The sequence below is a fragment of the Scyliorhinus torazame genome, chromosome 16 (genome assembly GCF_047496885.1).
Source record: "Scyliorhinus torazame isolate Kashiwa2021f chromosome 16, sScyTor2.1, whole genome shotgun sequence".
Classification (NCBI taxonomy): Eukaryota; Metazoa; Chordata; class Chondrichthyes; order Carcharhiniformes; family Scyliorhinidae; genus Scyliorhinus; species Scyliorhinus torazame.
This window is the reverse complement of record NC_092722.1, coordinates 128,230,602-128,257,016: the sequence shown is the minus strand read 5'-3', so window position 1 is coordinate 128,257,016 and position 26,415 is coordinate 128,230,602. Positions and strand designations below refer to the sequence as shown.

At 45.3% G+C, this 26,415-nt stretch overlaps 1 long non-coding RNA gene across 1 annotated transcript; it reads right to left on the bottom strand.

The window, feature by feature from the left end:
• Positions 1-21,503: 21,503 nt before the first annotated feature.
• On the bottom strand, positions 21,504-26,152 carry LOC140392419 (uncharacterized). The gene is made up of 2 exons (XR_011935341.1): positions 26,046-26,152; positions 21,504-23,447 (listed from the first exon to the last, which is right to left on the bottom strand). It is a non-coding gene; the product is annotated as an uncharacterized lncRNA (long non-coding RNA).
• Between the last annotated feature and the right edge of the window lie 263 nt (positions 26,153-26,415).

Sequence of the window (26,415 nt, the reverse complement as noted above, 5' to 3'; positions counted from 1 at the left end):
AAGCTTTATAATAGAGTCACAGAGTCATAGATGTTTACAGCATGGAAACAGGCCCTTCGGCCCAGCTGGTCCATGCCACCCAGTTTCTATCACTAAGCTAGTCCCACTTGCCTTCATTTGGCCCATATCCCTCTATACCCACCCTGCCCATGTAACTGTCTAACTGCTTTTTAAAGGACAAAATTGTACCCGCCTCTACCACTGTCTCTGGCAGCCCATTCCAGATGCTCACCACCCTCTGTGTGAAGAAATTTCCCCTCTAGTCTCTCTTGTATCTTTCTCCTCTCACCTTAAACCTATGCCCTCTAGTTCTAAACTCCTCTACTTTTGGGAAAAGATGTCGACTATCTACCTTATCGATGCTCCTCATTATTTTGTAGACCTCTATAAGTTCACCCCTAAGTATCCTACACTCCAGTGAAAAAAGTCCCAGTCTATCCAGCCTCTCCTTTTAACTCAGACCATCAAGTCCTGGTAGCACCCTCGTAAATCTCTTCTCCACTCTTTCTAGTTTAACAATATCCTTCCTATAATAGGGTGACCAGAATTGAACACAGTATTCTATGTGTGGTCTTACCAAAGTCTACAACTTCAACAAGACATCCCAACTCCTGTATTCAATATTCTGACCAATAAAACCTAGCTTGCTGAATGTCTTCTTCACCACCCTGTCCACCTGCGACTCCACCTTCAAGGAGCTATGAAACTGTATTCCTCGATCTTTGTTCTGTAACTGTCCCCAACTTCCTACCATTAACTGAATAGGTCCTACCCTGGTTTGATCTGTCAAAATGCATCACCTCACATTTATCCAAATTAAACTCCATCTGCCATTCATCGGCCCACTGGCCCAATTGGTCAAGATCCTGTTGCAATCTTATGTAACCTTCTTCACTATCCACTGTGCCACCAATCTCGGTGTCATCTGCAAACTTACTAACCATGTCTCCTACATTCTCTTCCAAATCATTAATATATATAACAAATAACAGTGGGCCTAGCATCGATTCCTGAGGCACACCGCTGGTCACAGGCCTCCAGTTTGAAAAACAACCCTCCACAGCCACTCTTTGGCTTCAGTCGCCAAGCCACTTTTGTATCCAATTGGCTACCTCACCCTGGATTCCGTGAGAGTTACCCTTCTGAAATAACCTACCATGGAGGTACCTTGTCAAAGGCCTTGCTAAAGTCCATGTAGACAACGTCGACTGCACTGTCCTCATCTACCTTCTTGGTTACCCCTTCAAAAAACTCAAATTGGCGAGGCATGACTTTCCCCTTACAAAGCCATGCTGACTTTCCCTAATTAGCCATTGCCTGCCTAAATACCTGTTTGGTCCAGTCCCTCAGAATACCTTCTAACAACTTACCCACTACAGAAGTAAGACTCACCGGTCGGTAGTTCCCGGGCTTATCCCTACAGCTCTTCTTAAACAAGGGTACAACATTTGCTACCCTCCAATCTTCAGGCACCTATCCTGTGGCTGTCAATGATTTAAATATCTCAGCTATGGGGCTGACAATTTCCTCCCTAGCCTCCCACAACATCCTCGGATACATTTCATCAGGTCCCGGGGATTTATCTATCTTGATACGCTTTAATACCTCCAGCACCTCCTTTTCTGTAATATGTACACTCCTCAAGACATCACTTTTTATTTCCCCAATTTTCCTAACATTCATGCCTTTCTCAACAGTAAATACTGACGAGAAATATTCATTTAGGACCTCTCCTATCCCTTGTGGATCTGCACACAGATGACTCTGTTTATCCTGAAGACGCTGTAGCGCACAAAGACTCACGAGAGACGAATAGAGATGAAGTCGATGAGGCTTTATTAAGTGTGACTTGTTCCCCGCAGTTCAGTAGCAGACTGGCCTGCGGGGGAGAACTCCTGGTTCTTATACTCCGCCCTCAGGGCGGAGCTAGAGGTCAACAGACAACCAGGACCCGGGATCTGTCAGCCAATGACATCACGGCTTCACAGTCCCACATGACCCCTAATGCATACTACCATAGACGCCATACCCCCTAGTCACTCTTTTGCCCTTTATGTATCTGTAAAAGCTCTTTGGATTTGTCTTATCTGCCAAGCCAATCTCATGTCCCCCTTTTATAGGGTCCTAAGTTATTCTAGTTGTTCTTTGCCTTAAAGCTGGTAAATTAGAGTAATAAAAGGTATAAATTGCTGCATTTCAGGCCAATACAAAGGATAAATAAAACGTCAAACTACAACTGTATTTTAATGCTTATTTTTTAATTTTAATTTTTCCAGAACAATAATAAACTCCTCTGCAAGTTAATACATAAATAAGTTAGAAGCAGGTCATTAAGTAGTCTTAATCCCTCCACTTTCTTCATCAAGAGTTCTAGTATCAGGCTGGATAGTCAGGCATTTAAATAATCATTTATTAATGCAGAATATGACGGGAGGACGCTGATAGGATACAAAGAAAGAGATTTATTAAGATACACTACTAAACTTCCACACCCTGAAGGGTCGCCCTCACCGACATGCATGCAGACCAGGGTTTTTATACTGTGGAGCATTGGCAAGAAATGGGGAAGAAAATCAAAGCATATATAATTGCACCACTGCCCCTCGAGCTTGTTACATATTCATTAATATCATGGTGGATCTTCCACCTCAGTTTCATGTTACCAAACTATCTTATATGCGAAATTCTGTCTGTGTCTGTCTTGAATTTACTCAACCACTGTGCATCCCAGGTTCTCTGGCACAGATCCACAACTTTTTGAGTAAAGTGATTTTTTCTAATCTCAATCCTAAATATTCAGCTCCTTCTTCTGAGACCGTGATGTCTCGTTCTGCACCAGAGGAAACAATCCTCCCAGCATCTACCTGATCAAATCCCTTAAGAATTTTATGGAGGGGGACACTCAACCCAAAACAACAATTTCAGTTGCAGTAATGGAAAGCCCAACAATCACGAACTTCCTGAATTACCGGAATGTGCCTGCCTTTTAGCATCTAGTTTATATTGAGTCTCACTTTCAGACACATTGACTGTCTTTCACTTGCATTGGACCTGTATTTTTAAAGTTGTATCTGTACATTTTGCACAAACTTCCTGCGCAAGAGCTTTTAGACGCAAAAGACTGCATCAGTGAAGGGGTAATTATTACATGAAAGAGAAAATGCTGGAAAATCTCAGCAGGTCTAGCAGCATCTGTAGGGAAGTTAACACAAGGTTACTATTAGTGACTATTGTTTTGTTATACTCTTGTCGTAGCATAAGCTGCTTCCTTGATGTGCACTCTGACAAAGGAAGGTTCAGACTTGGAGATAGCTTTAACACGTTTATTAAACTATTAACAATTCTCCTGCTTGGATTCAACGCTACTGTTAATCCTGCTATAGCTACTCAGCCTGAATAACCAGTCTGCTGCAATCCACGTGGTGGGAGTGATGTGTTTCAATCAAGCCTGTGTCTGTGCTCACTGAGTCTCCACTGGAAAGAGACTGAGCATGTGTGATGTGTCCTTTTATATGGGTTGGTGTAATGCCCTCCTGTGGTAGTGTCACCTGTGTGCATCGTGACTGCCCATTGGTCGTGTCCTATCTTACTGACCTATTGGTTCACTGCCTGTGTGTCATGTCTCTAGTGTTCCCTCGAGTGTCTTGCTAGGTGTAGTGTATGTACATTAACCCTTTGTGTACTTACAGTGATGTATATCACCACAACTATTTAGATTATTGATTACTGCTAGACAGATTACTTTATTATTAACTATAGCTCAGTAGCGTGTGCGAACTTCATTTAATTGATCGTTATACAATAAATTACTTTTGTTTCAATCTAACGATTGGTGGATTCTTTGTCATCAACTCAACGGACCATTCTGGAACAAAAGACAAAGAACGCGACACATTACCACCAAGATTAATATAACACTAGGAAGGGTATGATTGTTTCAAAACACTTTCACAAAAAGGATTCAGCTTAGAGGGTGCGACAAAACATTTAAAGGATATTGATCCCTAAAGTCAAGAAGTTGAAGGTCTCTTGGATGCTGGCCCCAGTATTTCCCTCACATTTAAATTGAAACACCCTCGGCACGATTCTCTGGCCTCATTGCCCTCTCACTCGAGCGTAACAAGACAGGTGAATAGCGGGAGAGGCAGAAAATGAGAACAGTTTGCAATGCAATCGGCCCACTCCCTTAGGTGAAATCAGCAATTTGCCGTAGCGTGGCGCGAAACCAATTATCACCACTTAAGCCCTATTTCCGTACAATTAACGAGAGCCACCCTGTATCCAACAGCCTCCCGTTATTCAGCGGCTTCCCCAGGAAGTGCTCATGATGGCGACGATTAGTACTCCTTTTTAAAAACGTGAACCTGGCAGAAGGGCCTCTGTTGGAAACCGAGGAGGTGAGTAGCAATTTTTGCTCACAGGCAAAGAGCCTGGAGGCTGTGGGCTTGCCACCCCAGTGATCAGCGGTGGGTGGGGACCCTCGACTGGAGTTGGGGAACCCTCTGCACGGATGGGCCACCTTGGAAAGGTGGGTGAGAAGTGCTGGGGGGGGGCGCAACCGGGGGTGCAACCGCGTAGGATGCCACCATGCCAATCCCGGGATCGTGTGTAACCATTCCGGTGCAATGCTTGTACCTGACCGTCTGCCCCACAAACCACCCATAACCCCCACCAATTGCCAAGGCCTCTGGCCGTGCAGCTGAAGGCTATTGCGAATAGGGAATTGTCAGTCGTGGTTAAGTGAGCACTTCACACAACCCAAGCGGATTCCTGTGGGTAGGTGGGCCATGTAGCATGTGGGAGTCATTGCCTAGCATCCCAATCACACCTTGATGCCTGGACACTGTGCTTGAAAACTGCAAGAGCCAACACCACACACGCAGCAGCCAACATCCAAACACCCAGGGGATGGGACACAACTCCGGGGACATGTCCATGGCCAGAGGGTGAGTGAGTGCCACAGGGAGGGGGAGATGCCGGGAGAGATGGGCCAAGAGTTTTGGAGGTCAGCTCACATTGTGGAATAAAGTGACAGAGGCATAAACTAGTTGCGCACGAAGGTGTTTATTGTGTGTAACAATTCCCCACTCTCCCGATGGTACCACCCCCCACCCCCCTCACCCTCAACCTATCCCCCCTTCCACCAGTGCACTCAGTGATCCTCGATGTGCTTTGCCTATCTAGATCTACTGCTACGTCTAGGTGTGTTCCAAGGCAGCACATCAGGGGCTGGAATCTCCGACCCCGCCGGTTGCCGAATTCTCCGGCACCGGATATTCGGCGGGGGCGGGAATCGCGCTGTGCCGGTTGGCGGGCCCCCCCCGGCGATTCTCCGGCCCGTGATGGGCCGAAGTCCCGCCGCTGTCAACCCACGCGTGGATTGAACCACCTTTGGGACGGCGGGACATGGCGGCGCGGGCGGGCTCCGGGGTCCTGGGGGGGGGTGCGGAGCGATCTGGCCCCGGGGGGTGCCCCCACAGTGGCCTGGCCCGCGATCGGGGCCCACCGATCCGCGGGCGGGCCTGTGCCGTGGGGGCACCCGTTTCCTTCCGCCTTCGCCATGGTCTCCACCAGGCGGAAGAAGCCCCTCCACTGCGCATGCATGGGGATGCCGTGAGCGGCCGCTGACGCGCCCGCGCATGCGCCGCCCGGCAAAGTCAGTTTCGCGACAGCTGGCGGGACACCAAAGGCCTTTCCCGCCAGCTAGCAGGGCGGAAATCAGTCCGCCACCGGCCTAGCCCCTCAAGGTGAGTGCTCGGCCGCTCAAGATGCGAAGACTTCCGCACCTTTGGGGCGGTGCGATGCCGGTCTGATTCGTGCCGTTTTTGCCGCCGGTCGGCGGACATTGCGCCGATATCGGAGAATCCCGCCCCAGATGTGGAAACAGCCAGCTGCTTACATTGTCCCATGGCCTTCGATGCCCGCGGGCAACTTCTGGGAGCTCTGGTTCGGAGGGCCCCAGCTCACTTGTCGGCGGCACATGCACAGCCATGCTGCCCTGTCCCGTGTGCTGGCTGTGAGACCCGGTCTCATCAGAGGGTTGGAACTCGGGGGAGCTGATGGCCAAGGTTGGCACTTCATGGGACAGGTCCCCCCCGGTGCCCCCTCCTCCTACTCGGTGACCATAGGGCCCTGGGGATGGAGTTGCAGCTGGTTCGAGCCCCGGCTGCCTCTGCATCATCTGGCTCTGCCAGCCCTGGTGGTTGCCCATGGTCTGCATCATCGTGTCGATGCCCTCAGCGATGCTCCTCAGTGATTGGGCCACGCTCTGCAGTGCCTGAGCAATGCCCACCTGTGACTGGGATAAGCTCCACAGAGCCTCGGCCATTCCTATCTGACAAAGGGCCATGTCCTGCAGAATCTCATCAAGGTCAGCCTGGTGCTAGGTAACATCCCCTAGCAAATCGGACATTCTGCCGAGACCCTCAACCATGGCCGTCACTGACTGCGCAACGCCTTGGACACCTTCACTAATGGTGTTGCCGTCAGGTACCAGGCTCTCCACTTCAGTCACCACCCTAGCAGTGTTGGCCTCGGTGCCACGCATTGCCAGCAACATCTCCTGTTCATAGCCTCTGGGACTCCTCTAAGCAGCTATAGACCTACTGGAGTGTCGCAGACATCTCCCTCTGAATGTCCCGGCCACCCCCAAACATCTTCAACAGTTCAAGGGTGAACTCTTCCACAGGCTCAGCATCAGGCTGGGACCCAGCTGGGTCTTGGGATCCAGCAGGCCTTCGACTGCTGTCTCACCTGACGGTTCTTGCCTCCACTGATATGCATCAGCAACTGTGAGGTGCTCACTAGAATGTGGCCCAGAAGCCTGACCACTAACATTTCCACCGAGGTGTGAGTATCTACGCTGGTAGGGGGTGGGGATAATAGCTGTGCTGCGGCTATTATGGTGGCATCCTCGGTGCTCTCCTCCGAGGTGTTCTCCTGGGAGGCTGGAGAGGGGGGGCCACCCGGCATGGGCCGGCGCTGTTGGCTGGAGGATCTGCAGGAGAATGGACATGTGGTCAGTGGGAGGGTTCGGTCAGTCAGTCAGGGAATAACAACTCATGTTTGACAGGTCCTCAGGGTGGAGCCTGGTGGTTCCTCACCTCTGTTAGTGACCACTCTGCCCTGGGCCAATCCCATCTCCTCCAGGGCCCACTCCTCGAAGGAGGTGTGAATTCTTATGTCTGGCACACCACTCCCTGTCTGGGCCCTCTCCCAACGATTGTGGGAGAGGTTTTCCTGAGAAGACTTAAGAGAGGACATCATTAGCCACACATGTGGTTCACAAAGGTGGGAGGGTGTGTGTGAAGGAAGGGTTGGGGGAAGGTTGAAGAGAGAGAAGGGCATGGAGGTAGGGTTGGGGGTCACATGGAGATTTGGGATGGATGTTCATGTGGGAGCAGCAAGGTCTGGAGGGGGCTGTTGGTGTCTACTCACTCGTGCGGACCGATGTAGGTTGTTGACCTTTATCCAGCACTGGAGGCCAGTCCTCCTGGTCACACTCTCGGTGCTCACAGCGAATCAGCTGGCGAGCCTTAATTTGCAACGAGAAGCCTGTGGGGCCTCGTTAAGTGGACCAATTAACGTTGAATAGCAGTTCCCGCTCGCTACCACACTTAGAAATGTTTCCAGAGAATCGTGGCAACTGATTCTTTGAGACATTTATTTTGTGCATCAATTAATTCAATCAAATTTGGTTTACTTCTACCCCAGCAAGGGTAAAGTTATGGAATTAATTGGACTCTTCATGTGTGTCAGATTTTAAACCATCGATAGGAATATGAAGATCCTCTGACAAATTCCTGTCGCTATTTCTAACAAGAAATCCATGTCCTCACCCCCATCATAAAGGTGAATACTTATCATATAGTATGTTCTTCTGATCGCTGGTAAAATTTGGCTGTACAGTTTCCAATGTGCTCAGTGTGGCATATTATAAGTAGAAATGCAGGGAAATAAGGAGTAAATTATCAACAGCGAGATTAGTGATTGTCAAGTGACGCCATTTATAGAATATTTTGCCCATCTTGCCATTGCCAGAAAATTTGGACCAGTGACTTAACTGCTGTCAATGCCAACAGAGAAGGGCAACACTCCAGCGGCTGCAATGTTGACTACCACACTGTACGTTTCACTGTACGTGAAAGGTCATTAATCTGTAATGTAACTGTTTGGATATATTGCGGTTCGCCATACTCATGGAATTTATGATATAATTTTTTTGTAAATAAAAGCTTTAAGACAGTAGCCATTTTACACACCACATGGATCACACTGTCAGAATTGTGCAGTCGGGGTTGAATGGATAGCTGCAAGCGAAGCACCAGGTGTGGAAAAACAGCAAGGAATAATTAAAACATTGCCCTGCAGCTTGTTACAGGACATTGACAGCTGGGTGAGCCATGATGGTTTTGACTTTTCCCACACCTGCTCCTCTGGGGATTCAAGTGGAATTTGAAAGGGAATTGTCTCAGTAACAGAATTATGAGATTTCCAGAGTTAAACAAGAACCCTGAAGATATGAGAGTAACAACTCAGTAATCAATGATGGGGAAGGAGTACTACAAACTGCACTGCACTCTTTTCCTCACTGAGGAGCAGAACAGGCCACCATTGAACCATGTACTGGTGTGAATGCTTTGGCCGTGATTTTGTTCATCGCGAGCGCAAACAGCGCCATGTGCGCAAAGTATCGCAAGAGTCAGAAAATGAGAATCTCGCCGGTTAGACCTCTTTTTCTGGTTTGCCCTGCCCCTCGCCAGTGACATAATGAGATTCCCACCCAGAATAGAATCATAGAATTTATAGTGCAGAAGGAGGCCATTGGACTCGAGTCTGTACCGGCCCTTGGAACGAGCACCCTACCCAAGCCCACTCTTCCACCTATCCCTGTAACCCAGTAACTCCACCCAACCTTTTTGGACACGAAGGACAATTTATCATGGCCAATCCACCTAACCTGCCCATCTTTGGACTGTGGGAGGAAATCGGAGCACCCAGAGGAAACCCACGCAGAGAAGAGGAGAACGTGCAGACTCCACACAGACAGTGACCCAAGCCGGGAATTGAACCTAGCACCCTGGAGCTGTGAAGCAATTGTGTTAACCACTGTGCTACTATGCCACCCCCAATGACAGGAATGGCATTTCAATAAATTAGCATCTCATTAAAGGGTCTCCCTGCCAATTCCCCCCCCCCCCACATGAGGAATTTCCCCCTCGCCAGCACGATGTTGACGAGGTTGACAACAGGTTTCGCAAAATGTGAACCAGGTGACGAGAATGTGCTGGCTACACATTGGTAAGTATAGTCCCCCCCAACCCGTAGAGAGGACACACTCGGGGCAGTGCCAGCGGAAATGCCAAAGGGGGGCTCTATGAGGAGCTCCATTGGGGGGTCCCCTTCTCCTTGAGGCAGGTGGGGGAGTTCTTTGTTTCTCATCAGAGATTGGGGCACCCTTAAAAAAGGACACCCCGAACTCAGGATTCCCAGCATTGCAGGCTTTTTCTGTCCCTGCCCCACCAGCATGATGGCGTGGGCCTCGCTTGCAGATTTTTTTGTGCATAGTGTTGCACAATATGGAGAGAAAAGCTGGCTGGATTTGTTTGGATTGGATTTGTTTATTGTCTTAGGAATAAGAGAACCTCCTGTGAGAGCACGCCTGTTACGAAGAGAAACTTACCCTGAAGAAACTGCTGGCCTGTGCAGAAGTCCCGAGGTGACTAAGCCTCAACGAATGATTATTGATGGGAGAATTGATGAGACTGTGCATTATGTAAAAGTGCAGTCGAAGCCTTTCAAAAACAAGTTAATGATTAAAAGGAAGGACAGCTTAAAGAAAGACCAGTAACAAGATCATAGGAGCATAGAATCTAAATACTATGGGGAAGACCGCAAGAAGGATGAGGAAGCAGATTCAGCCTGGGGAAGCAGTGCTCTGCAAGAAACTGAGGTGCGGTTCACGCAAGTGTTTTCTGGAAAGAAGGAAAGCAAGCTATAAAGATAGTTGCTGGAGAGATGTTGGATGATGATTCTGACTGAATCATGCTATACCCTAGAACAGGTTGACGTTGTCAAGTCCTGAGGTGAAAAATGAGTTGTTACTGCTAGGTTCATGAATGTTAGAAGGCGAGCAACAAGTGAATGTGAAGTGTCAGATAAACACTGATACCCTTTGTAACATCATGAGCCTTGCCATCTTGTGTCAAGTTCCTCAAGATGGTGACACAAAAATGAAGCCATGAAAGGTAAAGTTGAGGCTCAATGATGGCAGGAAGCTCACCCCAAGTGGACAAACTGAGCTGAGAGTCCAATATAATGGAAAGAAAGAAGACCTGCAGTTCCAGGTAGTGGACACTAGGTAAAATCCCCTTATCTCAGCTAAAGCAAGTCAAACATTTGGACTGGTAACCCTTCACATATCTGAAGACACTTTCAGTGTTTCACATGACACCAAGCCTTTGACCTCCGAACAGATCCTGACAGATCAAGCAAACAACAAAACGAGATGCAACTCTCCAAGTGCTACAGGAAGTCGTGACAAAGGGATGGCCTGGAACCTGTTGCTATCTGACAATATTGAGATGAAGTGATTGCACAAAATGAAATCTTGTACAAAGGGAAAATGGTAATTATCCCGAAAAAGGTGAAAAAAGAGATGCTGAAGTACATTCACACTGGCTATCAAGGAATTACATCTAGTCTGAGGAAGGAAAGAGAAGTGCTCTACTAGCCAGACATGAGCAATAAAATTAATGACCATATCTTCCTGTGCAGTGTTTGTAAAAAACATCAAACTAACCAAGCTAAAAAGAGATGCTCATGAATCATGGCATCCCAGACAGACCATGGATGGATTTTGGAGTAGACCTCTGCAGTCTCACAAGAACCGTTTATGTCATCATAGTCAATTACTATCATACGACTGGGAGTTAGACCAACTGATATCAATGACTACCAGTAAAACCGTGCAACGCCTGAGAGTATACTTCAATTGTCAAGACATTCCTGGCATTGTGATGGGCGACAATGGCCCTCATTCACAAGTGAAGAATTCAGGTACTTGATGAATGACTGGGAAATTCAGCTCATTGCCTCTACACTATCCCCAGTTAAATGGAAAGATTGAGGCAGCAGTGAATATTGCAGAAGAAATCATAAAAATATTGACGAGATCCAGCATAGTTACACAGAAGACAATCTTAGAGTGGAGAAATGCATACAATGAGAGTGGCGAAATGCATATAGTGAAGGCATGGAAAGTAGCCCAATCCAGTGACTAACGTCATGCCAAATAGGCTACTCTTCCAATAACAAAAAATCTACTGAAGCCAAAAATAATAATATATTATAATAATTTTATACAGGAGTTAGTGACAAGATCAAAGTGGAACAATGGAAATTTCACTTTGCTAAAGCTGCCAAACTGTTGCCAGAGCTGGGTGTTGGAGCCGGTTAGAGTGCAAACATTCAAGACAATAAATAAGTCAGCCAACTTGACAACAGGGCACTTTTGTAGGGAAGTTGTCACCTCAATAGTACACGTTGAAAGTGAATGACTAGATAGATTGTCTCAATCACTGAGACCCTGCTCCTTCACAGCAGACAGCTGAAGAGGCAGATCTGATTTCACCAACTGAGCAAGAAACTGACTGACCATCAGTCCCAGAAGTCAAAGAATTTTCAACAAGTGCAATGGATCATGAGCAACAGTTACCACAGCATCAACACTCACCGTGATAACAACATGCTCCAGAAAAGCAATGTCACCCGGGAACCAGCAGACAGCAGATGATCAGCCAACAACAACACGTACACATACCATTAAAAGATCTAAATGCCTGAAAGTCTACTGGCTGAAAATAATAGTACCACTGGGATTGCGGCAGGTGGGGTGACTTAATCAGGTGCGAGCTGAAATCTCAGCATTCAACGATAGGTTTAGTTTAAGGGGTGAAGTCAGCGATGTTTCAGCTGTGGGTTGGGTCTGCAGAGCCTGTAAGTTTTCCTTGGGGGCTCTTTAATGGTCTCCATTTGGGAGACCATGGGCAGGATTCTCTGTCTAGCCGCACCAGAAAACTGGTGGGTGCCCTGCCAGCAGCGGGATTCTCCGTCCCGCCAGCCGGCCAACGGGGTTTCCCATTATGGGCAGCCCCATGCCATTGGGAAGTCCCTGGGCATAGGCTGGTGTAACGGAGAATCCCGACAGTGGAGAATCCCAGCCCTCTGTTCTCCCTCCAGAGCTGAATAGCACCTAATTTTCTGGGACTACAGATCAGGAAGCAATTCCTCTCAACGGGCCTAATTTTGAGTGGATGGCCCGTTGAGAGGTCTGGCATGTGGGCCCCCCACAATGCAATTGAGCATGCCCCTGGTATTTTCTGGATCACCCCCCCCCCCACCCCCTTCCCCAACAGTACGGAGGTGAACTGTCCCCCCCACTGAGACCCTAATTCCTATCCGCGTAATACCCCACAAGAGCTCCCCTAATTTAAAAAAAGAGACCCCACCAGAGCCCCCAATTAAAGAGATCCCAAAGAGACACTCATGAAACTAACCACAATGTTTATTAACATTAAGCTACGATTGGCAGCTCCTGGACCACACCAAAGAGAGTTAAGTGTTTTCTGTTAGTTTCACATGTGAAGACTTGTCACTCAAGTCTGAAGGGAGATGAATGGAACAATACAGATAGCTGGGTGTGTGTGGAAGCAGTCAATCACAGCCCAATAAAATAAATATCATAGAGAAATGAATGAATGGCTTGCAGATCAAAAATCTGAGAGGGTTTAAAGCCAGCGGGCAGGTTGTCTCTTTCCAGGAATTAACAGGCTGTTTCCTCGCCTGAGTGCATTGCACAAGTGTGTTTTAAAGCAGTGATTTTTTTTCACAGCCTTTGCCTGGATTTCTCTCTAGTTTCCAGACAGGGGACCTTGTTCTGGGGGCTGCCAGACAGAGGTCTCTCTTCTGGGGAGCATCCAGACGGGGGTCTCCCTTCTAGGGGTCTCTTGTGGGTATTGCTTTAATTAGGATGTCTACGATGGGGTCTCGTTAATTAGGGGGCTCTGGTGGGGGTCTCTTTAATTAGAGGTGAGTGGGGTGGGGTGGGGTGGAGGGGTGGGTGACCCTCCAATGGACATTTTGGGCAACCCAATCTTTTCTATTGTGAAAGTACCCAATCTAATAACTTAAGATTTTTACCTCCAAGTTCAAATTGTCATGCAGTACAATGTCCATTCCAATTGGTCATAAAGGGGAGAGTTTTGAGTTTTCTGATGAGAGTGCCCAAGGTTCAGTGTTATTTGAAGGCAATAATGAATAAGTCTAAAATGGTGTCTTATGGAATACCATTCCCCATCTGTTTTGTAAATACACCAGAAGGTTTACTTTTGTGAACATATATGCTGGAATATTGGAAAAATCTTTAATGATAATTACAAACTGAAAAGTATATCAGAAAGAAAATGATGCGCAAATGCACAATTATTACGATTTGATACTAATGTCATTTTGTCAAGATTCGTCCCCTTCTATTGATATGCATTAGTCACATCCCGAAAACTATAAGCTGGTTTATCAATCACTTGATTATTATATTTGGTATCATCAATGGTTGTGGATACTTTCATGGGAAGTAACAACTTTAACAGGCAGGTGTGAAATTTGCCAACACATTCCACCAGCCCAAAAGGAAAATTGATTATGTGACAGCACTGGACCGTGGGTGGCACAGTGGTTCACAGCTCCAGGGTCCCAGGTTTGATTCCCAGCTTGGGCCACTGTCTATGAAGAGTCCACATTCTCTCCCTGTCCGGGTGCTCCGGTTTCCTCCCACAGTCTAAAGATGTGCAGGTTAGCTGGATTGGCAATGCTAAATTGCCCTTAGTGTCCAAAAAGGTTAGGTGGGGTCACGGGCATAGGGTGGAGGTGTGGGCTTAAGTAAGGAGCTCTTTCCAAGAGCCGGTGCAGACTTGATGGGCCGAATGGCCTCCTTCCGCATTGTAGATTCTATGAAATTGCTGCAGAATAACAGGACAGAGTTAACTGAGGAAAATTCAGTGTAAGCTGGAATTCTGATCAGATGATTTTATGACCTACGAACTGAGATATAATGGGAGAGTTTCCACTTCAAAACTTTTGCAAGAGTCTAGAATTCATGTTAGCACCCAAGAAATATATGGCTGATCACAGGCTGGAGAGTTCTCAATTTCCTGCAAGTGCATGATCTGTATCATAATTGTGATTGCAAAGATTAATCTACAGTTGCCAGTACTGGGATATGAGTTATTCGGAAAGTGTGGTCAAGATCTGAGGATGTAATAACTTCCTGTGTTTTATTGTACTTTAACATTTTTTTGTAATCGTACCTGTGAGTAAGGTAAATCAATGCCAGTCTAATTGTTAAGAACGGCCATTTGTGACGTTTATAGGCATTTTGAAGAAGTTGCCCTTTAAAAGAAATGTACCAGAGAAAAGACCATAAGACATAAGAGTGGAAGTAAGGCCATTCGGCCCATCGAGTCCACTCCACCATTCAATCATGGCTGATTTCAACTCCATTTACCCGCTCTCTCTCCATAGCCCTTAATTCCTCGAGAAATCAAGAATTTATCAACTTCTGTCTTAAAGACACTCAACGTCCCGGCCTCCACCGCCCTCTGTGGCATAGAATTCCACAGACCCACCACTCTCTGGCTGAAGAAATTTCTCCTCATCTCTGTTCTAAAGTGACTCCCTTTTATTCTAAGGCTGTGCCCTAGTCTCCCCTGCTAATGGAAACAACTTCCCTACATCCACCCTATCTAAGCCATTCATTATCTTGTAAGTTTCTATTAGATCTCCCCTCAACCTCCTAAACTCCAATGAATATAATCCCAGGATCCTCAGACGTTCATCGTATGTTAGGCCTACCATTCCTGGGATCATCCGTGTGAATCTCCGCTGGACACGCTCCAGTGCCAGTATGTCCTTCCTGAGGTGTGGGGCCCAAAATTGCTCACAGTATTCTAAATGGGGCCTAACTAATGCTTTATAAAGCTTCAGAAGTACATCCCTGCTTTTATATTCCAAGCCTCTTGAGATGAATGACAACATTGCATTTGCTTTCTTAATTACGGACTCAACCTGCAAGCTTACCTTTAGAGAATCCTGGACTTGGACTCCCAAGTCCCTTTGCACTTCAGCATTATGAATTTTGTCACCGTTTAGAAAATAGTCCACGCCTCTATTCTTTTTTCCAAAGTGCAAGACCTCGCACTTGCCCACATTGAATTTCATCAGCAATTTCTTGGACCACTCTCCTAAACTGTCTAAATCTTTCTGCAGCCTCCCCACCTCCTCCATACTACCTGCCCCTCCACCTATCTTTGTATCATCGGCAAACTTAACCAGGATGCCCTCAGTCCCGTCATCTAGATCGTTAATATATAAAGAGAACAGCTGTGGCCCCAACACTGAACCCTGCGGGACACCACTCGTCACCGGTTGCCATTCCGAAAAAGAACCTTTTATCCCAACTCTCTGCCTTCTGCCTGACAGCCAGTCGTCAATCCATGTTAGTACCTTGCCTCGAATACCATGGGCCCTTATTTTACTCAGCAGTCTCCCGTGAGGCACCTTATCAAAGGCCTTTTGGAAGTCAAGATAGATAACATCCATTGGCTCTCCTTGGTCTAACCTATGTTATCTCTTCAAAGAACTCTAACAGGTTTGTCAGGCAAGACCTCCCCTTACTAAATCCATGCTGACTTGTCCTAATCCGACCCTGCACTTCCAAGAATTTAGAAATCTCATCCTTAACAATGGATTCTAGAATCTTGCCAGCAACCGAGGTTAGGCTAATTGGCCTATAATTTTCCATCTTTTTCCTTGTTCCCTTCTTGAACAGGGGGGTTACAACAGCGATTTTCCAATCCTCTGGTACTTTCCCTGACTCCAGTGACTTTTAAACATCATCACCAACACCTCCACTATTTCTTCAGCTATCTCCTTTAGAACTCTAGGATGTAGCCCATCTGGGCCCGGAGATTTATCAATTTTTAGACCTCTTAGTTTCTCTAGCACTTTCTCCTTTGTGATGGCTACCATATTCAACTCTGTCCCCTGACTCTCCGGAATTGTTGGGATATTACTCATGTCTTCTACTGTGAAGACTGAGGCAAAGTACTTATTCAGTTCCTCGGCTATTTCCTTGTCTCCCATCACAAAATTACCAGCGTCATTTTGGAGCGGCCCAATGTCAACTTTTGCCTCCCGTTTGTTTTTAATGTATTTAAAGAAACTTTTACTATCATTCCTAATGTTACTGGCTAGCGTACCTACAAATTTGATCCTCTCTTTCCTTATCTCTCTCTTTGTTATCCTCTGTTTGTTTTTATAGCCTTCCCAATCTTCCTACTTCCCACTACTCTTTGCCATATTATAGGCTTTCTCTTTTGCTTTGATGCCTTCCCTAACTTCCTTTGTCAGCCATGGCTGCCTAATCTCCCCTCTGATAACCTTTCTTTTCTTTGGGATGAACCTCTGTACTGTGTCCTCAATTACTCCCAGAAACTCCTGCCATTGCTGTTCTACTGTCTTTCCCACTAGGCTCTGCTCCCAGTCGATTTTCGTCAGTTCCTCCCTCATGCCCCTGTAGTTACCTTTATTTAACTGTAACTCCTTTACATCTGATTCTACCTTCTTTCTTTCAAATTGGAGATTGAATTCGACCATATTATGATCACTGCCTCCTAAGTGCTCCCTTACTTTAAGATCTTTAATCAAGTCTGGCTCATTACATAACACTAAGTCCAGAATGGCCTGTCCCCTCGTGGGCTCCATCACAAGCTGTTCCAAAAAGCCCTCCTGTAAACATTCAATGAATTCCCTTTCCTTGGGTCCACTGGCAGTATTATTTACCCAGTCCACCTGCATATTAAAGTCCCCCATGATCACTGTGACCTTGCCTTTCTGACATGCACTTTCTATTTCGTGGTGCATCTTGTGCCCCTGGTCCTGACCACTGTTAGGAGGCCTCTACATAACTCCCATTATGGTTTTTTTGCCTTTGTGGTTCCTCAACTCTACCCACACAGACTCCACATCATCCGACCCTATGTTGTTTAGTGCTATTGATTTAATTTAATTCCTAATTAACAAGGCAACCCCGCCCCCTCTGCCCACCTCTCTGTCTTACAGCTGCCTGTAGTCAGTATTTTCATTTTTGTGTGCACACAGAAAAGCTGCAGAAATAAAAAAACAATGAATAAGCAGTTAATCTATTTTTTGTTGCCATTGATTGACATTGGTTAGCTGGGTATCTGAATCTGTTCTTTGAATAGAACTGTGCCTCCCTTCACATATGCTGACTTACCTTGCTGAGTATTTCCAGGATGTTCTATTTTTATGTCATAGTATAAGCATCCACAGTATTTTGATTTTATAAAGGCGATGAAGGAGGCTGTGATATTGGCTTATACAGGTTTGTCCAACCCATGGTCGATGGGTCTCATTAAAGCCCCTTCATGTGGCCACTGGATCAAATATTGAAAATGCCATGGTTCAGTGAAGTTGCAGATTTCTGCCGGGGATTGCTCCTCCAATCACAGCCTATTTAGCTCCTATGTTTGCTGCTGATAGGCTCATTAGCAAACATGAGAGAGAAACAGGCTGTGATTGGAGGGGTGGCAAACATCAGGAACTTCAAGTATGTGAACATAGGTGTGGGGCGGGATTCTGTGATCCTGAGGCTAAGTATTGACGCCATCGGAAACTCTGTCACGTTTCTTCACGGCGTCAACACGGCATTAGGATCAGCAATTCTGGCCCCTACAGGGGGCCAGCACGGCACTGGAGCAGTTCACGCTGCTCCAGCTGCTGATCCTGGCATGAACTGGGCACCATGGGATCCGCATGTGCAGTGGCACCAGCGCCAACACGCACATGCGCAGTGGCTTATTTCAACGCCCCGATGCAACATAGCATAGGACTACAGGGGCCGGCGCGGAAGAAAGGAGACCCCCAGACAGAGAGGCCGGCCTGCAGATTGGTGGGGCCCGATCGAGGGCCAGGCCACATCAGAGGCCCCCCCCCCCAGGGTCGAACCTCGGACCCCGCAACCTTCCATGCCGAGTTCCCACCTGCTGAGGGTGGGGTGGCGCGATTCGCGCCAGTCGCGGGGATTCTCCGACCCGGCCCCGTGCTGACAGAATCCCGCCCGTGATGTTCTCTGCTTTTTTGATACCGATGGCTTTGATGTGTAGTATTCAACAAAGAGAATCAAGCTATGTTGATTAACAAAGCTAATTTCTTAACATACTTATAACTAGATTTGAACATCATACTGAGGTACAAATGTTGCTAAATAAACTATGTGATAATACTATCTACAGATCTCAACACACGACTCTCTCATGCCTAAATACCTTCTCCCAGGATCAAGGGTGTCACGTGATCTATGTGACTGCTCTTGATCACCATCTGATGATTAGATGTATTTACATAAAATTGTTAACCCTTCATTTACCATACGATATCCATATTGTCACAATAGAGAGGGACTCTGGAGCGTGCAGCGAGGTCTCTGATCACCACCCTTTTCTTTGTTTCTGGCTACTTTTCTACAGATCCCAGTGCTCCGGCATGGCACCAGCCCATTTGCGCTGGCTCCAACCGCAATCTTCCCGGCTCTGACTGCATTCTTTCCGACTGTCCCCACGTCTCTCTCAGCTCTCCCCAGGTCCCGCCTCCTGGTGCTCCTCTCAGCGGGTGTTGTGTATTCATGGTAGTTCTAGGGCAGGATTCTCGAGCCGCGTCCACCCGGTGACCAGAAATTCCCGCCTGAGGTCAATGGACCTTTACATGTTCTGCATCCCGCCCGTGGCCGTTTGAACTTCTGCGGCCTGTAGACTTAAATTTCAAAACCACCACATAAAAACTGGCAATGAAGTAAGTGGAGAGCGTTTGATGGCACCTGAAAAAAAGGTCGAGCAGCTTTTGTAGGCACCTGCAAAGAAAAATAAATAATTAAAATCATCACTACACGAATGCTGGCAATGAGGGAACCAAGCAATGTTTGCAGCCACTGAAGGAACCAAAAATTCATTGAGGAATCCAAAGAAAAATACTTTGGAGAGAAGTTCGCCACATGCTCCACCCAATACGATACGATCTCTAACAGCACCAGGAGCACAATGAGTAGCAAATATCTTGCAACAACAAATTTACAGCTGGGAGTGTCATAAAACACGAAAGGAAATTAGGCTGAGCTCAAGGTTTGCCTTGTTTTGGGGAAAAGGGAAGCAAGGGACGACTGAGATTTTGTTATACATTGCGTACATGCAGGTCCTTCCATAGTAAAACATGTTGAACGTTTTTGGAGCCGTGGGACTGTTTGATGAGAATGCAGAGATATGCAGCTCATATACAAAGAGATCTGACTATTTTGTCCAATTGAATAAGATAGAAGCAGATATAACAGTCCCACCTTTCCTGAACACAATGGGAGGAAAACATGTAACCTCCTGAGAGGTCTCATACAGCCAGAACAACCAGGCATGAAAATTAAAGATGAAATCCTGGAAATATTGCATGGCCATTATTCACCAACATCTTTTGTCATCGCAGAAAAGGTTTAGCTTTCATAAGAGCAACCAAGAAGATGAATTGATTGCAGTTTGCAGCTAACCCTGAAATGACTGGCTGAACACTGCAAATTTGAGGATGTGTTAAAGGATACTTCAGAGATAGATTAGTCTGTGGTTTAAGGAGCGAAGCAGTTGTTAACCAAAAGAAAGCTGACCTTAAAGAAAGCTTTGGAAGTTTCTGTATCTGTGGAATTAGCAGCCAGAGAACTCAACAGTTTAGTTTGAGCACAAGAATTCACAAAATGTCAACTAAAACCTGAACACAGACACAGACTCTTTTGCCATAGGTGTGCAAAAACTGGGCATTCAGCAGCAGATTGTCAGTGAAAAGGTATCATGTGCATAAATTGTGCAGAAAGGGCCACATTAATGTGCTTGTTGGAAAAAGAAACAAGCTTCAACCAAAAGTTGCAAAAAGAGCCGAACAAATTAAATGGGAAACTGAATAAAGGAAAAAGTGTCAATGTGGTACAAAAATGATGTGAGAAGGAACTCGATTCACAATCTGAAGATGCACTTTCATTAAAGGTACTGGCTATTGCTGGTGCAACAAAGTTACTGGGTCACTCCATTACAGGGCGGTCAGCCGGTGAAGATGGAGGTGGACACTGGGGCAGCCATCTCGTTGGTACTAGAAACTGTTTGTCAAGAAACCTTCAAAAATAGTGTTAAAAACCCTATACTGGGGAAGTGGCTCTGTTGACAGGCCATATTGATATAACAGTGCAATTAAATGGACAGACCGCAGATTTGTCCTTGCACATAGTCAAAGGAGATTATCCAGCACTAATGGGAAGAACTTGGCTGGAAATTGGGCCGAGGTGAATCTCATGACAGATTCTGAATCAGGTCTACCCAAAATCTTGAAGAAACGTGCCATTACCTTCATCAGGGAGCTGGGAAGTTTGAAGGAAATCTCAGTAAAGCTGAAGGTCAAGGAAGAAAGTCAGGTGAGATGCTTAAATGTTAGTGCTGCTAACATTATTTTGATTTGAAAGACTGACTGCCATGTGGCATCACTTCCACGCCAGCATTGTTCCAATGAGCTATGGACCAAATTTTAAGTGGATTAGATGGAGTCCAGTATTACTTAGATGACATCTTGGTTACTGGAAAGAATGAGGAAGAACATCTCCGCATCTTAGATGCCACACTCCAGAGATTCGAAGATTATGGATTAAGAGTCCGAAAAGACAAATGTGAATTTTTCCAATCTTCAATCGAATATCTGGGTCATGAGATGCCACACTCCAGAGATTCGAAGATTAAGAGTCCGAAAAGACAAATGTGAATTTTTCCAATCTTCAATCGAATATCTGGGTCATGAGATGCCACACTCCAGAGATTCGAAGATTATGGATTAAGAGTCCGAAAAGACAAATGTGAATTTTTCCAGTCTTCAATCGAATATCTGGGTCATGCCACCGATGCCAAGGGTCTGCAAAGTCACCGTTGAAAGTCAAAGCCATTACCGACACACCGGCGACTCAAAACAGGAACCAACTTCGATCTTTCTCAGGCTTAACAAATTATTACGACAGGTTTGTCCCTAATCTGGCTATGCTTTTAAAACCTTTATACAATTTACTGTGTGAAAATAAAAGATGGACATTGATGGATCAATGTGAGAGAGCAAGCCAAAGAGACGTTACTCAAGTCAGAAGCTCTGGCACATTTTGATCCAAATTTACCCCTGCAACTGGTATGTGATGCATCACGTTATGGGGTTGGGGTGGTGGTTTCCCACATAATTCCCATAGGTAAAGAGAAGCCGATGGCCTTTGCGTTTTTGAATACGGCTGAAAGAAATTACACACAGATAGAGAAAGAAGCCCTAGGAATCATTTCTGCCATAAAACAGTTCTACCAATTCCTGTATGGGAGGAAATTAACTTTATTGACAGACCATCATCCACTAACAATGATTCTTGGACCTTAATGGCAGCGAGCAGGATACAGGAGTGGCCATTGCTTTTGTCAATACCAATATACATGATCAAGTATCGTCAGTCAAGCTTTCATGGGAACACAGATGGACTCTCACGATTGCCTTTACCAGATGGTTCTTTGATAAGCAGCTTGTGTGGAAACATTTCTACTTTGAGCAACTATTGTAACCATAGGACAAGTTATGAAGCATAGCAGAAATAATCCAATACTGTCAGAAGTCATGGACATGATATTTTGAGGAAAGACTTCAGGAGCAAATCCTCAGTTAAAGCCATATTCCACTTGAAGACTTGAATTATCTCACATCACTGCCTTAAGACAATATGTTCTTTCTCCCTCGTCAATTGTTTTGAGTGTGATGCTAAGACCAGGTCATGATCAGAAATTTGACCAGAAAATCATATTGAGTTGCCATACATATGTGTTAACTAAACTAAAATAAATGTCATTGCAACTTGTGAGTAACATATAATATGTTTCCAGTTTTCACTCTTCCACCCCTTATCTCATTATTATTCTTGGTCACTTTCTTTCTCTAGCCCTTGAGTGGGGTGATCTGTGCAGGGAGAAAATTCACTTCTTTGTTTTTGTTTTCGATTCCAGTTTTCTCTTCTCAGTGTTAAATTCCAGTTTATTCCATAATCTATTGTAACTTGAATGTGATCTCGGAATAATTAGATTGATACCCTTTTCTCTCTGACACTCTCTATTTGCAAATCATCTCACTCAAATATCATTCAACATAACATCATACATGGACTTAAAATAGTCTCCAGCTCTCCAAATTGTCTGTATCCATCTTGTGGATATTCCTCAGATTTACTTGCTATCAAGCCCTTACTTGTTCTTATGCAAATGATTAACCCTTGACTTCAATTGTACTCATTTCGACAGGTATCAGTGTGTTTGATTCTATCCCAATTATTTTAAGTCAGTTTCTCTATGGAATGTGTCAGTGCGTTGATCATTTAATGATGTTGCTTCACTCTGTTGGTCCCATTGACTATTTCCAGCCATGTTATTTGTGAAGTAGTGTGCCGTAACAGCCTCCCGAACAGGCGCCGGAATGTGGCGACTAGGGGCTTTTCACAGTAACTTCATTTGAAGCCTACTTGTGACAATAAGTGATTTTCATTTCATTTCATTTCATGCATGGGGCCTGCTCTTCAATGCATAATGGCAAGCCTGCCTATTAGTTACTTCCCATGTAACTCGTTTGCTTACCCACGCAGTGCCCCCAATGGCATGCCACACATTCTTGAATCTTTTGTGATCTCATCAAAAAAATCTCAAAGTTGTTGCTTATCTCTTCTTGTATGGTCTAGATGCCTTGTAAAGGCCAGAGTGTCAAACTTTGTTCGCTTAAATAAAAGCATAGAAAAGGACACAAGCATTACCAAGAGAAAGGTTATTAATTGTCAATTTACTAGCCTCCTCTAGATTTTCCCCTTCATATTAATGCCAGATTGTAATATTCCATTGAATTGCACCCAATATTCCAATTCCCATTTCCTGTCTCAATTGTCTGCCCTCAATTACTTAATTCTATCCCAATCATGAGCCCTGGAGAAATCTTGGCAGTCCAATAAAATATCTTCATGTTTAAACAGAAATCAAACATTTCCATTTGATTCCAGGCAGTAACATTTTGATTGCTTGCTCTTTGTCTTAAATTACATGCTTAATTACATTGCTTTACTACATCCCAGAATTGTCCCAAATTCAAACAACAGTGTGGTTAGCTTTCAGATTTTTATTAATGTCCAGTTAAACTCTTCTTTGTCTTGTTATAGAATCTCTTCTTCAAAAGAGGCTTTGTCCTTATGTCCATGGACACCAGCTAACTGCAAATCTTGTTCCACTTGCAGTTACCTGGAAAGTAAAACATAAAAGATCCATTCAGCCGAGGTCCCAGGTTCGATCCCGGCTCTAGGTCACTGTCCGTGTGGAGTTTGCACATTCTCCCCGTGTTTGCGTGGGTTTCGCCCCCACAACCCAAAGATGTGGAAGGTAGGTGGATTGAACACACTAAATTGCCCCTTAATTGGAAAAAAAATTAATTGGGTACTCTAAATTTATATTTGTTTTAAAAGATCCATTCCGCTTGAAGCAAAATGGGTTAATTAATCGGAACACAGCTGACCATTCAAACTTTAAAATTTGTAATTCCCAATTCCTGTAAAAAAAATATAAATACATCTTCAGCTGTTAACAGGCAAGGGTTAGTTCTCTGCTCGTTTGAAAAAAGGGGCTGAGTAAATGTTTTCAACTGGACATCATTACATCACCACATCTTTGTGTTTTGACCTAGGGAGAAAACATGCTCAGGGGATGCCCTTTTCTTTAATAATCACTACTTTACATTCCTATCTCAGAATTTTTCTATCTCTCTTCTTGGGCAGGATTCTCCCAGCCCTGAGCCGGACCGGAGAATCCCCGCGACCGGCCATGCTGCCCCAATGCCAGCACACGATTCTCTGCACCGTTCTAACCTGCTCTGAGCCAGTGGGACCACGGCATTGAAGGGTCATGTGGTAGCCTGTGGGGGGGGGGGGGGGGGGGGGTCCAACCCCGGGGGGGCCTCCGATGTGGCCTGGCCCGCGACCGGGGCCCACCAATCGGCGGGCCGGCCTCTTTGGCTGGGGGCCTCCTTTCCTACGCGCCGGCCCCTGTAGCCCTGCGCATGTTGTGTCGGGGCCAGCGCATTGAAGGAGGCCACTGCGCATGCATGCGTTGGCGCCGGCACCATAGCGCATGTGCGCGTTGGCGCTGGCGCCACTGCGCATGCGCAGATCCCACGCCGCACAGTTCGTGCCGGGATCGGCAGCTGGAGTGGCGAGAACCGCTCCAGCGTTGTGCTGGCCCTCTGTAGGGGCCAGAATTAGTCCTGGCAGTGGCCTGTTCACGGCATCGTAAAACACAACGGCATTTACTGTGGCGTGGACACTCTGAATTGCACCCAATATTCCAATTCCCATTTCCTGTCTCAATTGTCTGCCCTCAATTACTTAATTCTATCCCAATCTCTAATCGGATTAGAGATTCCCGCCCCTTGTGTCAATTGTTTTAGGAATAATTATTTTTTGAACCTGACAAGAAGTTTTATCTCAAGATCAATCCAACACAAGATTGGCTATAATCCTTTTAGATATCCCAAACTTCAATCGATCCTATTAAATTAAAATTATCTCACTCTTACATGTGTGAAATTGTATCCGGATTAAAATTCCCACATGTTGATCACAAATATCCTGGAATCCTCTGGCCAGAAAAACATGACTCCAGGTTTTGTTTTGTTAGCTGTTTGCTCAAAGATTACAATTTCAACAGAATCATAGAATCATAGAATTTACAATGCAGAAGGAGGCCATTCGGCCCATCGAGTCTGCACCGGCCCTTGGAAAGAGCATCCTACCCAAGGTCAACAACTCCACCCTATCCCCATAACTTAGTAACCCCACCCAACACTAAGGGCAATTTTGGACACTAAGGGCAATTTAGCATGGCCAATCCACCTAACCTGCACATCTTTGGACTGTGGGAGGAAACCGGAGCACCCGGAGGAAACCCACGCACACACGGGTTGCATGTGCAGACTCCGCACAGACAGTGACCCAAGCCGGAATCGAACCTGGGACCCAGGAGCTGTGAAGCAATTGTGCTATCCACAATGCTACCGTGCTGCCCATCACTACTTGAAACAGTTACACATGAATATCATTCACGCACAAGCAGTGAAACATATCAAATGCTTTAAAACAACAAATGAATGTCAATGTCCTTTTGTTGCTATTATAACATGCCACAAATGTCTGTAATAAAAAAAAAACTAAACATGGTTAATTCCCCATAAAGATAAACCTTAACGATAACATGATTAAAAACACCCACATATTAATTTGCTGGCAAAGTTCAAACAATTAATCATTTCTGCTTTTAACTGCCGTCATTGAGTTCCCATAAATCAACACTTAAACCTTATATTGAATAATTTAGACACATAAGTTTCTGGGCAATTTAAAAATCAATTAATTGCCTACTGAAACAGTTAGCCTCTTGCGCTCCAATTGATTCTCCTGTATCCTTTAAACCAATTTCAATTTTGGTACTTAACAAAATTTGAAATAAATCTTAACTCACTTGTAACTTGTTTTGATGAATTCAAATTGAATCACTGCCAAACTGCAAGCTACAATCATGATCTTGACTAGACAATACAAGCTTGATTTCTCTTGTTTGGATCTGTTCACTTTCCCAGATCTTTTTTTCATCTTCCAAGAATTTTCCAGCTAATGTCTACTCCTAAACAGTATTTCTAACCCCGGGCCCAAGTCAAAAAGATTGCAATATATATATACCTACAACGCCGTATTATACATATATACCATCTTAGGCTTGAGCTATTTCACCCCGGCTCATTCGTAAGGAGTCACCCAACTCTGAATGGCCTCAGACGTGAGGGTCTCTTACCTCGATACTGCCGTCGGTTTCTTCTCCATTGTCCTCCTGGCTGGCTTGCCAAATGATGCAATCTCTTATTTTATCTTCAAATAAGAGTTGATTGCTAATTATTCACTTTAATGCACTTGCATAAGAACTAAATCGAAACATAGATCAAATAACACATAAACTGGTCAGAACATAGCGAAAAGCGTTAAACATAAAAGCATAAGAAAAATATAAGAAATAGATGATTCAAGAATTCAGGAAGGCAGGAATTCAAGAATCCATATCCAAGGCCTAATCCCTCATTTACTCTCATTGGCTACTAATCCTCAGCTGAAGCCTCCTGATTTGTTCAAATAAATGTCTGTCACTTAGAACATGATTTGTTATCCAG